Source organism: Lepidochelys kempii, chromosome 2, assembly GCF_965140285.1.
Source record: "Lepidochelys kempii isolate rLepKem1 chromosome 2, rLepKem1.hap1, whole genome shotgun sequence".
NCBI lineage: Eukaryota > Metazoa > Chordata > Testudines > Cheloniidae > Lepidochelys > Lepidochelys kempii.
The window spans coordinates 74,046,150-74,060,250 of NC_136381.1; the positions used below are offsets into that span (position 1 = coordinate 74,046,150).

At 40.3% G+C, this 14,101-nt stretch overlaps 1 non-coding gene across 1 annotated transcript; it reads left to right on the forward strand.

Annotated features, from left to right (window-relative positions):
• Positions 1-2,865: 2,865 nt before the first annotated feature.
• On the forward strand, positions 2,866-2,938 carry TRNAA-AGC (transfer RNA alanine (anticodon AGC)). Its single transcript has one exon. It is a non-coding gene; the product is annotated as a tRNA-Ala (tRNA).
• Positions 2,939-14,101: the final 11,163 nt, after the last annotated feature.

The window sequence follows — 14,101 nt, forward strand, 5'->3', positions numbered from 1 at the left end:
CTGAATATTGGAGAGGCAGTGGGAAAAGAGGGGGAATATATGGAATGTCCCTACATGTGAGTAGTCCTTCTGCCATAAAGAATCTCAGTCAAATCAAGAAAGGAAACTGAAACAAGAAGTGTTTTCTTTCGGGCATGTAATAAATATAGTCCTAAAGTACCCCCTTTCCAGGGTCAGAGAAACAGTGGAGTTCATCGATTCTTTTGTCTCAGGATTAAGCAAAACTCCTTAATTCCCTCTTTCTTCTGGGTCAAAGCAAACAAATAAAATCACCCTAAACTCTTTCCCACATCTGCATTCCTCCTTTATTCAGGACAGAAACAAAATTCCCAAGTTTCCCTTTTTTGGGGGGGAGGGGAAAGTGTTAAACAAACTCACAGCTATTTGGCTCTCCAGCTACTTCTTTCTCCTTGTACATGTTAAGTGAACACACACCGTAGGTTTTCTATAAATAATTAATAATAGATACTTTGAATTAGCAAATACCTGTCCAAGTGCTTTAGGTTTAGCCTGGACAATCCCAAATGTGTAAACAAAGAGGATAGATGGCACTGACAACAAGGAGGTAGAGGAGTGAAGCAGAGAAGGAGCCGGAAATTTGATTTTTGTGGACATCAGCGTCACATTTGTTACAGCGTCAAAGCACAGTAGGCTGGCAAAGTTCCCATTCCTATACAAACTATGAATGTGAAGTAAGTAAAAATCCAGGACCCCATCCCACAATACACACCCCTTCCATCCTTGCTTCATCCCATCACAGCCTCTTTTAGTGTCCCATTTATCTTGATGGCAAAGAAAGGCTAATGATCTAAGATACATCAGTATGTGATTAGAATCTGAAGTAACAAAATTGTTGTAAAGAGTTATTCTTTTTACACCAATGTGAGAATAGTCATGCCTTATAATTGTAAGCAAAAGAGAGGGAAATCCTCCTTTCTGAAACTGACCTCTGACTCTTTTTTTTTTTTTTTTTTCAGAGAGCTGGAACATCAAGTCAGTGAACAGAACTGCATGTGCAATCTCACCCAGTTCTGAATGTATGAATTCTTTCTTCATTTTCAATAATGAATACTCTGAAACTCTAGCCAAAAACTATCCAAGCACAACTGTACAAGAAAGGCATATGTTACAAATTTAATTCTGACTCATCCGCTACTTTATGATTCAGTATATTTCTATAATACATACTCCTGCAGCTGGGCACTGGGGAAAGGGTGTGTGTGTGTCTGGGCTGTGGTGGGGTGGGGGGGGTGGCGCGGCGCAGCTGGGGTTTTGGGGGAAGGGTGCAAGTGTCTGGGCCTTGGGAGCACCCTGTGGTTGGGCTCTGGGGGAACGGGTGTGAGTGTCTGGGCTGGGGGGTCACCCCGCAGCTGGGCTCTGGAGGCAAGCGGGTGCGAGTGTCTGAGCTGGGGAGGGGTGCGCAGCTTGGCTGCGAGAGGTGGGGGCAAGTGTCTGGACTTGGGGGCGCCCTGCGGCTGGGCTCTGGGGGGAGCGGTGTAGTATCTGGCTCCCTGGCTGGGCTCTGAGGGGGAAGAAGCAGAGAAACAGGCACTGAGTTGTCATATGGGTTTCTTTAACTCTCTTCTGCTGGGGGGATTTTTTTGTCTGTATTGTTACAGACATAATTGCTGACAGGTATTTTGAAATAAATTACCAAAACAGTTGAAACTGGTATGATTATATAGTGTTATTTTGCAAAATAAAATATGCAGAATTTTAAAATATGTGCAGAATTTTTAACTTTTTGGCTTAGAATTGCCCCAGAAGTAAACATTGGTAATATTTGACCAGGAATTTCTAGAACTAATATATTGCCAAATAATATAACAAATTACCATCCTGTTTCCCATATTACCAGAACCCTTCACTGTCCAAGTAGAACACATTTAAACAAGTGTCCAGGAGTCCAATATGAAAATGAAATATTTGCTATATGAGGTTTTATCAGTAAATAGGACTACAAAAATCTTTTCAAGATGAATTGCAATTATCTTGGGTTATGCAAGAGACTGATACTTCAGGCTTGGAGAACCTTTCGAGTCCTAATTTTAAGAGATTGGTATGTTGATATGACAGAAATTACTTCCAAAGAACTCAGTAATTAGAAGATGAATGATAACACTGATGAATGTAATATATGAGAGGAATTTGTTTCATCTAAAGGAAAACATAGATATACAAGAAGCCACAACATCTCTAAGGGGAATAGATGTGGAACAGTTCAGGATTTAGCTTTTGTAAATCTTTTTGCTTTTTACTTGCCTGTAGCTTTTGAAATGTTGATGTATAATTTTGTATCGTTTTAAATCCCATGAAGACATAATACAAATAGTTCAGTCCATTTATTGTATTTCTAAGTCCAAGCAACATGAAACAGCTTAAGTGTCATAACTGTTCAGTTGTGCAGTTGAGTCTACAACTTTTTTGGATACGCAGACCTCTTTGAAAAGGCGTGTGATCCAGTTACAGCTCAGTTAGATAATTTATAAACAGTCAAATGCTGAGCTCTTGACTCATATTTTACTGAAGCAAAACTCAGATTAATAAAATCCAAAGCAGTTTGTTTTTGCTTGCTTGTAAAGATCTCAGGACTTGTCCTAAAATAAACAATTTCTGCAGTCTCATTGGAGTCTGTTGTGGTAAAGAATATGGGTTTTAGTCCCACTACCAGTCAGCTAACAATTTGAACTATGTTTTCTTACTCTTGGCTGCAAAGCAGAATGTTTCATTCTGAAATAACTTGTGCTCGAAACTCAGAATTTATGGTGGCTGATCACATTGCAGTGTCATTTCTGCTGAGTCATTCTGGTAATGAGGTGTAGAAAACAGTGACTGAGGAGAGACCTGATTTTTTCCCCCTAGGAAGGGGAATTAGCTCAAATGGTAGAGCGCTCGCTTAGCATGCGAGAGGTAGTGGGATCGATGCCCACATTCTCCAGTACCTTTTTTTTAAATCAGAGAATATTTATTTCAAAAGGACCCATTTTTTCAGTTCTGAAGAATATGCATATTTTAAGTTACTTCTTGAGGCTTTCTAACTTTATAAAGTGGTTTTTTGGGGGTTTTGTTTTGTGGAAAGATTGGTTTTGTAATATTCTCTTTTCTTGAAGATTATCACTGGTGCATGCACACAAGAGAGAGGTAATTCTTGACAGCTGAAAAAATTAAATAAAAGGACAGCAAGAGTTGCCACTTGTTGCTTGTGATTTTTGTCTCTGATATTTCACCCCCTCTAAACACTTGTCCTTATTTTCTTTTTAAAATCTAGATTCATCCTGCTCTTAACATTTTTGTAAGGGATCAAAATACATGTACATATTAAATTAATCCACCACATTTTAAGAAAGGGGTGTGCACAATATGCTTGAATTATATTTTTTAACTGGTTATGGAAGATAAACATAATTTTGACAGCACACATTATTTTCTTTTATAAGTACTGAAAGAATGTTCACACTCTGAAAGCAGTACAAAGGATAATGCAATTCAGCTGAGTTGAGGCATAATAGGTTGAGTTATAGTAGGTATAAATATTATTTTTGTAAAAGCTATGTCAGGTATGATTTTTTTAATCAGGTCATCCGATTTGCAAATATGGTTAGGGCAGAGGGTTGTGTCATGTGTCTGTTCTTATAGCATGGAAAAAGCAAGGTGACCAGGACGCGTGTGGCAATTCCAAGAGAAATTGCTGTCCATAAAAACACCTTTAACATTATATCAAAGAGGCAAAAAGAGTGAGGTAATCTCTTACTGTGTCAGCTTCTTTTGGTGAAAGAGACAAGCTTTCAAGTTCTTCAGTTCTGGGAAAGGTACTCAATGTTACAGCTAACTATGAGGTGGAACAGATTAGCATTATTTAACATTATTTTACTCTTCTGTAAACTATGTGTTCAATTGTCATGGAATGTGAGCATTTTCATATCTAATACTGAGACCTCGTTCAACTGATTATCCACCACAATCTCCAATCCTTTTCAGAGTCTCTGCTTTCCAGTATAGAATCTCCCATCCTGTAAGTATGGCCTACATTCTTTGTTCCTCGAAGAATACATTTACATTTAGCCGTATTAAAATGCATATTGTTTGTTTGTGCCCAATTTACCAATTTACCAATTCATTATTTTCATTATTTTTTTATTTTTATAGTTTTTGTCTCATCTGCAAACTTTCAGTGATGATTTTGTTTTCTTCCAGGTTACTGATAAAAATTTTAAATAGTGTAGGTCCAAGAATTGATCATTGTGGGACCGCACTGGAAACATACCTGGTCCATAAGCGCTGACTCCGTGGGTGGGGTGGAGCTGGAGCACCCAAGGGGAAAAAATGGTGGGTGCCCAACACCCACCAGCAGCCCCACTATTTGCTCCCCCTAACTCTCCCCAGCGCCTCCCGCCTACTGGCGGGCCCAGCGGATCAGTGCCTCCCCGTCCGTCCCTGCGCCTCCTGCCTGCTGTGAATGGTTGTTTTGTGGCGTGCAGGAGGCTGGGACACGGTGTGCTTGAGGGAGGGGGCGGAACTGAGCGGGAAGATGCAGAGCGGGGGTGGAGCAGGGGTGGGAAGAGGCGGGGCAGGGCCGTGGGTGTGGGGCCAGGGACCTGCTCAATGATGATATCTCATTTACAATTACATTTAGTCAATCCATTAACTGTGTGCTCGTAGTATTCTCTATCTTAAATATATAGAATGTCTTTCAAACTGGCATGTCTTTTCAAAAATAGAAGAAACTTTTCTTGTGCAACCACTGTAATTGAGATGTTAATTCCCAAAAAGAGAGCCCCTCCTGTGGTCTTGTGATAGTAGTGGCTGGGGAGACTGACTGAGAGTGGTTGCAGATTTTTCTATTGATCAAAGAATATTAACCCAGTGACGCTAACTGTTACATTGTGTTTTATTCTGAGAATAAGATGCATGTTGGTAAACCTCAGTGCTCAAGAAACCAGTTAAAGCAATGCTGTGCAGATTTCTAGGGTCAAAATATAGCCTGCAATGAGAGTAATCAGATGTGCTTGCTTTTAAACAATAGAACACTCCATTTTGAATGTGGAAAAAGGAATTGAAGAGACAAAAGGATGAGAGCAGGTGAAGATCACAGTTGGTCAGCTTGATGACACAGCCTCTCAGAGGTGACAGAAACATTGTAGTCTTTGAAAGAACTGTACTTCCTGAGTAGGCTGAGTAAGTATCTGGGAGTCCTTGCTAGTGCTCAATGGTGAATCATCAGACACTATTTTATTCTCTGATTGGAGAGCTTGCAGTATTTGAGGACAACTGCTTGAAAACATTTTATGAACAACCTACTCCATGGCTCATACAGCTGGGGAATTAGCTCAAATGGTAGAGCGCTCGCTTAGCATGTGAGAGGTAGCGGGATCGATGCCCGCATTCTCCATGAACTTTTTTTTGGCTGTGTCAGGGAAGGGAGCAAATAGCAATTAATTACAAAACTTTTTTTCTTTACTCTTCGGTATTCTTGTATGTGATGTTTTTTGTTTTAATTTGCATTTCTTATTTTTCAAGACTTGTATGTACAACAAACAGAAGAAAATGCAATTAATATTTATTTATCTGAAGAAGTCTCATACACAAACAAAGCTATTAAAACACAATTAATTACTTGATTTTTATTGTTGGGAAATCAATTAATACAAAATGATTTGTCCCATTGATTATTTAATAAAAATAACTCTAAAACGTAATCAGAACTCTTTAAACGATTACACATATCCCAAAAACCTTCTTTTCTGCTGTTCTCATTTTTCCCCCATCGCTTAATTCCAAAATGAAATACTAAACACTGCAGTTGTAAAGAAATAAGTAAATAATATTTGTGGTAAACTCAGGACAAACAGCTACAAAAGAGGGGTAGTAATTAGTCCCAGGGAATTGAAAAGCCCCTCCCTATCCACTGAGGAGAGAGAACCAAGGGGCAATAAGGTTCCGCTGGAAAAGGGGTTGCTAGGGAACCAATTAGGTTCAGCTGACTCCAACTACTTGGGACCTTTTTAAACCCTCCCCTGGGTGGTAGGAGGGGGAGAGTGAGGGGAGCAGGGATGTTGCCAGTAGGCTGTTTGTAGCAAGACACCAGACCTTCCCAGTAGGGAGGCTGCACTCGCTCCCCGGAAGGAAAGGAAAACAAGCACAAGGGACTGACTGAGGAGAGGAGTAGCAGGAGCCTGTGCTACCTATAAGGATTTGCCTTGCCCCAAACCTGAGTCTCCAAGGCTAAAAAGGACTGAGCCTACTGAGGCGAACAAGGTATTTTGCAACATATTAAAAACTTTTACTGTCTACTGTTGGAAGCTAGATAAACAGTACATTTTTTTCTGTTGTGAGTAGAAAGACCAACACAACAGGAATAACACTGAAGTTATGTACAGTTGAAATATGAACTGTTAGAGTAGAATATCATACACTGGATTAGCACACAGTTTTCTGTTTACAAACTGCTTTGGAATACTTTTGAGAAAAGGGGAATTAGCTCACAGGGTAGCATGTTTTCTTAGCGTGTCTGTTGAGGAAGTGGGATTGATGCTCACGTTCTCCAGTATGCATTTTGACGAGATTATTTATTCTAAAACTGAAAATCAGTAAAACGCTATAAACACATTTAATATTAGCTTTATTCAAAGCTAAAACTTTCTTTTTGGATAATGACATAGTCACATGCAACAAGCAGAATTTCTATATTTCTTCCAGGAACAAATACATATCTTTGGTATATACCCTAAATTAAGACTAAATCATTAACAGGAGCAAAGAAAAGCTGTTCTGAATTTGTTTCAGTCTGGATGTGAAGGATTTGTATCTACACTGTACTCTGATTTCTCTTTGAACGTCTGATTTTTATACATTGTAACATGCTCCTGTAAAATTGTTTGAGTACCAGCTCAAGAAAAATAAATTTATGCATCAAGACACTATCACTAATATTGTGATAGATCAGACCATTTCAATTACATTCTGCTAAACTAAAGAGTTAGCTTTTGAGTTTTTATTTGGCCTATAAACTCCACAGTTTCATCAAACAACTTGGGGATGTTAACCCCCTACAACTTTAGTCCTGCTAATCTGCTCCTGTTTAAATGTATTTCACAGTATCCTAGTTCTCAGCACTCTCACCTTTTGAAAAGTGACCATTTCAGGAATGGTAACTTCATTTACATGCTTGTTTTATCCGTCACTGTGTAAAACTACAGAGAGTTTTTGTTAAGATTTTATATTCTAAGGCTGTCTACACTACAAAGTTAAGTCGACTTAAGTCACATCAGTGTACAGCCACCACTGTAATTAAACTGCTGTTGCATGTCCACACTATGCTGCTTGTGTCAGCGGAGCGCATCCACACTACACAAAACTGTATCGTGTAGACATGGTCCAAGATTCACTTACAGCCAGAGACTTTTCAGTAGTAGTTTACCCACCCAAGTCGAACATGAATGGAAGATCAGACAGTGATAAAGACAGTCATACTTGATCTTTTTGAATGCAGCATCTGACTTTACTTGCATCACTAAGACCATGTCTACACTACACAGTTTTGTCCACATAAGGCAGTGTACGTTGACCTAACTATAGAGATGAACACATTGCAATGCTCGTCCTGTCATTTTAATTTGCTTTCTGTGCTGACATAATAAAACCGCCTCGATGAGAGGCGTGGCGCTTAGGTTGACGTAGTTAGAGCGAACACAGTGTCAGTGTAAACACTGCGTTGCTTACGTTGCCCTAAGTGGCCTCCACGAGGTATCCCACAGTTCCCACCATGGCCACTCTGGTCACCGTTTTGCACTCTGCTGCCCTGCATCCAGGTAGACAGGTGAAAACCTCTCCCCTGTTAAAAGCCCCCGGAAGTTTTGAACTTGCTTTTCCTGTCTGCTTGGTGTGGAGAGCTCACATAGCAACTGCCCAGATGAGCAGACCGGCTCCACACAGCAAACTCGCTCCTACCTGGAGTACACAGGAAGTGGTGGAACTCCTGGGTCTGTGAGGAGAGGAGATGGCAGTAACGGCTCCACTCCAGCCACAGGAACTTGCTTGGGTATGGAGAAGAAGGGCTACGTTAGGGACATGCAACTGTGCCATGTAAAAAAGAGCTGCAACAGTAATAGAAGAAGGCAAGGGAGGCAAATAGTTGCCTTTAGTGCGGAGCTACAGACGTGCTGCTTCTACAAGGCCAAGAGGTGTCAGGGTAGTAGTGAATAGCCTCCTCGTTGAGCTCCTCTTGTAGCCTTGTGTTCAAAACGCACAGCCCAAGACTGAAGGAGGTTGGCGTAGATGACCTCCTGATGTCCCTTCCAACCCTGTGATTCTATGAAGAGCAGTGCAGGAACCATGCTTTCTGACACAGATCACTGGCTAGCAGGTTACCAGGCAGTTGAAAAGCAGCTAGTAGGATGCCCATGGAATGATGGGATTAAGAAATGTGCATCATGTGATGCTGAACCTGCCCCCATGAGGCATTGCAAACCCTTCCCAAAACACCCTGTGGCCAGCTGCACAGTGGGATAGCTCCCTATGGTGCACTGCTCACTGTCAGTGGAAAAGCTGCTCCTGTGGGTGCACTCAAAAAGAAACAAACAAAAAAAGGAAATTATTTAGATTTTGTTAATCAGACAAAAACTTCAGCCCAAAGTTTTTATCCTGAAAAGGAACATGTGCCAGAGACTCCATTAATTCCTATTGGATGAAAAAGAAGTTCCACTTCCATTTAGACTTAAACAGTTTCTTTTAGCCTTTATGTTGTACATTTTAAGACAATGCTGTTACCACCTATGAATTATATATACATGGTGAGAAAGATAACTAATCAAGTTACCTCTTCTGGGGTCGGTGATTTTTTTCAAATTTCTTGTCTCTGAGTTTGGTCCATGTCTTTTCGAATCTCTTGTTGTCAATCACCTATTTTTTATCTCCTATTCCATTACTTTGCAGACTGAGTTTATTAAATTACCTCATCTGTGTACATATCTATTCTAATCCCTTAATGAAAATGTTTTCATGCATAAATCACGATAACTAACCTAAACTAATACATTTTTGTTTATCCTGCTTTGTCTATTTGTGACATCTAGTCTGTGCTGTCAACCACACTGGCTCCACTGAGGTTTTTTTTTCTTACTAGTCTGTTTTTGTGGCCTTGGGTTTTTATTTATTAGCTTGTCTTGATAGGAGGGATGCGAGCAGCTGGAGCTTACAGTTCCCTTATGAAACTCTGCTTCACCCTACTGTTAGCACAGACCAAGGAATGTATAGATCAGACACACAAATGAGATTTCATGATTTACACAACTGTGAAACCGTTTCAGCTAAGTTCTGAAATGCTGCGTCAACAGAGAGACCTACAAAAATCAAAAGTTCCTTTATATTTTCTTATAAAACTATATATAATATTCATTTCTCCAACACTGTTTAGTATATATATTTGACTAACACCATTTATTACACAGTTTTCTAACAGATCCTAAGGGTCTTTGCTATGGGTTTTTATGTGGATGACACTTAGATACTATGGTGGTGGGCAGCAGGATAAAACTCTAAGAAAGAAAACCATGAGAATGATACATTTTATTTGTTAACAGGCTTCCCTTGGAGGTTTCTGACAATAGCTTCTGTGCTTCTCAAACATGTATCCTTTATAGCACTCCAAATAGGTAGAGAAATATACTCCCAAGTAATTTCCAATTAAGGTGGATATGTCTGACATGTAACTCAATATGATAATCAATTCCATTTTCTTTGGAAGTCTGGCTACTTGCTACCTACTCCAGGAATGCTGGGGCATCTAAGTTATGAGAGAGAGAGTGTGTGTGTGTGGGAGGGGGGTGGACTAGGCCCTGAGGCCCCCTACTGGAGGCTATGGTTTTAGGAAGGGAATTAGAAGTGTGGCACACCAGGGAAAGGGGTTGCACTACCAGGACTGAGTCAGTGGGGAGCTATGGTCAGCCAACTGAGTTCAAGAGGAGTGGCTCAGCTGGGGACACTGAGGACTCAAATGAAGGCAAAGAGTCTCCAGGGAGGAGGCCTTGGGGGTGCTGCTCCACTGAGAGCAGGAACCTTTGCAGGACTGAGCCCAGGAAAGGCTACAGAGAAGGACATGCCCAACTGAGGGTGCTGTGATGGGCTGTTTTAGAAGACTGAGCCCAGGGAGGGCTGCAGAACTTTCTGGATTATGTACCCTGGAAGGGGGGGGTTTGTTTTGCACATGGACAGAGAATGACTTGGCCAAAGGGCTGAGTCATCAAAGACCAACCTGACAAGTACAGTGGCCAATGGGGGAGGGGGGGTTCTGTGAGAAGAGGAAAAACTGCGGGCATGCACACAGTCGACCAGGGTGCTTGCAAGAGATGAATGCACCCATTACAGAGATTAGATGTTTACATAAACAAGAATATCCAAGTTATATCCTTTCCAAACTCTTTGTTTTGTAACTATTATAAACCCTCATGCCTCAGTGCTAGCTGGTATCAACAGGAGGGTTAGCAGAAACTTTCCCTGTGCACAGGTTAACTCTTTACGGCAGGTTCTCTTGCACCACGTATGAAGCATCTGGTGCTGGCCATGAGTGGTAACAGGATTCTTGATGAGATGGACCATTGTCTTTGATCCAGGATGGTAATTCCTGTGAGTAAACTGTACAGCGTGTCTTTGGTCAGGAGCTTGCACTGAGGTGGTTGCACTGATGCAAATTGCACTAGTAGTTTGATTGACCTTAGTTCTGTTACGCACTGATGCTTCAAGGAATTTACTCTAAAGATGTGACATTGTTCACAAAGTAGGTTACAGATGTATTAAGATGTCCACAAGTGTGACCCTCCCTGACAGCAAAGCTTTAAAATGGTTGTAAAATTCCCCAATGCCTTATATTAAGAAAGTTTCTCTGTATTATACAGCATATATTTTTTCTTTGGACATTTCTCAACCATCTGTTTACTTACGAATAACCATGGGCAGTTTGTGAGATGTGACTGGATCACTTTGATGTGGCACATCTCAGAGCCAGGTGAATCATAGTTGGTTCTAGTAGAATAGCATCTGTGGAAATATAGTCTGGCCAGAGACAGTGTTTTTTAGAACAGTATTAGCACAGCATCATTAAATAAGTGGGATCCTATCACAGATTTTTAGTACTGGCCTAACTTTTCCTGAAACACTGTGCATAGTACCAGAAATAACCTCCTACTAGTGATTTGTGTCGCAGTAGAGCTCAGAGACCCCAAACAACATAAGGGGCTACATTGTGCTGGCCATACAAACATCTACTGAAGGAAAATGCAGGGGTTGATAAAACAATTTTACAATCTGTGTGTATTTAACCATTCCTTTTGTGTGTTAGGTGAATCAAGTCAGAAACATCTGCAAAATGTTTTTTTAATCTATGCTGCTGTATACAGGTGGCAAACCCCTTGAATTACCAGCCACCATGGCAGCTGTGGGATTATGAAAACACCTGTTTTGACTGACTACCTGACAAGATAAGAAAGCAAAAATACTGCAAAATGTATGGTCAAATCTCCCTGCACAGCTACTTTGTATGCAGTGCCTCTTTTCAGCACTAACCTTAAGTGTCACAGGGCCTTCTGAGAAGTTAATGTGGAATCCCCCATGATTTCCACAGCCATGCATTTGGGGACTTTGAGAAGATGGTTGGCCTGGGATCTTAATCTTTATATTAGTTTTGTTATGGGGGATACGGGGAGCAAGGCACTGGGCTCTCACTCAAGATCTAATCCTGTTACTAGTGAAGTCAGTAACAAAACTACCATTGACTTCAGTAGTGCAGGAGGAAGTCAGTGCCATTCTAGATCTAATATAGGTATACAGTGGAAGGAATACTACAGGCATCAAAATTAGAAACTAGCAATGAACTGAAGTGATATTTTTTCACCTAAACTGCTTTGTTATTCCATCCCTCCTGACAATGTAATTGTCAATGCTACGTCCTTTAATGGGCATGTGGAAAGTATCTTCAACATTTGTCTTATACCCTTACTACTTTATACATAAAGGAGCCTGAATAAGGGTTTCTTGCTTATTATCTTGGACACAAAAGAGACTGCTCTCTCACTGCTGTGCATTGCATTCCATTCCCCATTTACAGCTAGCTACCCACATGGAAGGTAGCATAAAGACATCTTAATAAATTGGAGTGAATATTGGATTAATTGAAAACATAACACTATTCCTTTATGGAGACTTCACGTGAACAGGTTTCAGAACGTTAGCCGTGTTAGTCTGTATTAGCAAAAACAAGGAGTCTTTCTGGCACCTTAGCGACTAACCAACTAACCAATCAATTTATTTGGCCCACGAAAGCTTATCCCCAAATACATTGGTTAGTCTCTAAGGTGCCAGAAAGACTCCTTGTTTTCACATGAACAGAAATTCTCAATCTGTTTGAGCAAGCATTTGTGGAGATATTTATGCCTTTTTCTTCCCAGTTTTTCCTTTTCTACTGTATATTTTAAGATTGATGTTTGTGATGGGAAAGCATTAGTTCATACAGAGGAGGATCCAATTCTATAATCAGAACCTTCGCTAAAGAACAGCTTTCAAATACAATTCTAAAATGTTTCCATAATTTTATTGGACCTAGTTACTTATGTGGGATTTGAGAAATTCTCACCCATCTGTTTGTGTTCACATTCAAATATATCTGGTACTTATGTGTACGACCATGTAGAAACTGTAAGAGCCACTTCATAGTAGCATGCAGTGATCTGGAAATTCATTGCCCCACTCGAGAGAATTTCCAATTTGCTTCCTTCACAGAATAGTCATTTGAGCAAAAGCTTAAGAGTCAAACAAGTGGGAAGCTGCTGCCTCTTTCTTCTAAAGATATTCTCTGTAACAGTAAGGATTAGAGAGGAATTATTTTTAGGATAATACATGGATCATGAATGTTATGAAGATGAAAACATAGGCTGAAGATCAGGAAAAGGTTTCTGACAGCTTGATTAGGCTCCAGCTTAATTTCTCAAAGGAAGTACTATAAGCCTTACTTGCAATTTTTGAAATGGGGGACAAAAGTATCAGAAAATGGAGAGTGGGGGAAATGCTCCTGAATTGAAAGGGAGCTGAAGTTCAAGAGCTGGAAACCACCACATGATTGGTGTTTTGTATTTATTTCAGGGAAAGAAACTTGCCTGGCAGAGTTTTTTAGCAGCATGCTTCAACATGCATTTTAAATTTGTTGTAGGTAAAAAGTAGCTTTAGGTTGTAAGCAGATGGAGCCTGCTACTTCTGTATAATGCTTTCTGTCCTTGAAGACTGATCTTTACTTGAGGGATTTCTCCTCCTACAGCAGTAACTGGGTGTGCTCTGTCTTAATTCAAGTTTTATCAAAATAGCTTTTCATTATTCCTCCTTCCTGGAGAAACCTAACTGAGGAATTGCAATTGGACCAGTCATCAATTTTAGTTCTACATCCTCTCTGATCAAGATCAGTACCAGATGCTTAAAGGAAAAAAGCAAGAAAACATGTTATGGACAACTCGAAATAATCAACGTTTCTTCTTAACACTTATGAATCACAGGTTGGTTTGTGGTCTGAAGAATAAAGTTTAAGGGCTTTAGGCGCCCCCCCGCCTCTTTTAAAATCTTTTATTCCTATTCGTGTCTTATCCTAGTAAGCTCTTAGCCTCTGCCATAATGTACTCTAAAAGTTAGTAACACTCATTTCTGAATCCTCTCTAGGTATGCTGTATTATTTGTCAGGGTGAACCAGAACTGAACTCAGTATTCCAAATGTGGTGTACCATGACTTCAAGGAATTGCCATTTTTGGTAGTATTTTCTATTCCATTCCTTATGCAGCCTACCCCCTTGTTCAGTTTGACTGCTGCTCCACAGAGACCAGAATTTTTCACTGAACTAAAGACACCCACAACTTCCTTCTTAGTGATTAATTTAGAACCCAGCAGCCTGTATAAATTTTTCACATTATTCCTTCTAACATACATTCCCAGGCATACATCAGCATTAGTTTTTGTGTGCCTAGCTTAAGTGCTACTGCTGACTAACAGTTGTCATTTACAAGTTCTGTCCTCCTTGCTATTTACCCCCTTTCCAATAACTTAGTACTGCAAAACACTTGAATACTTTGC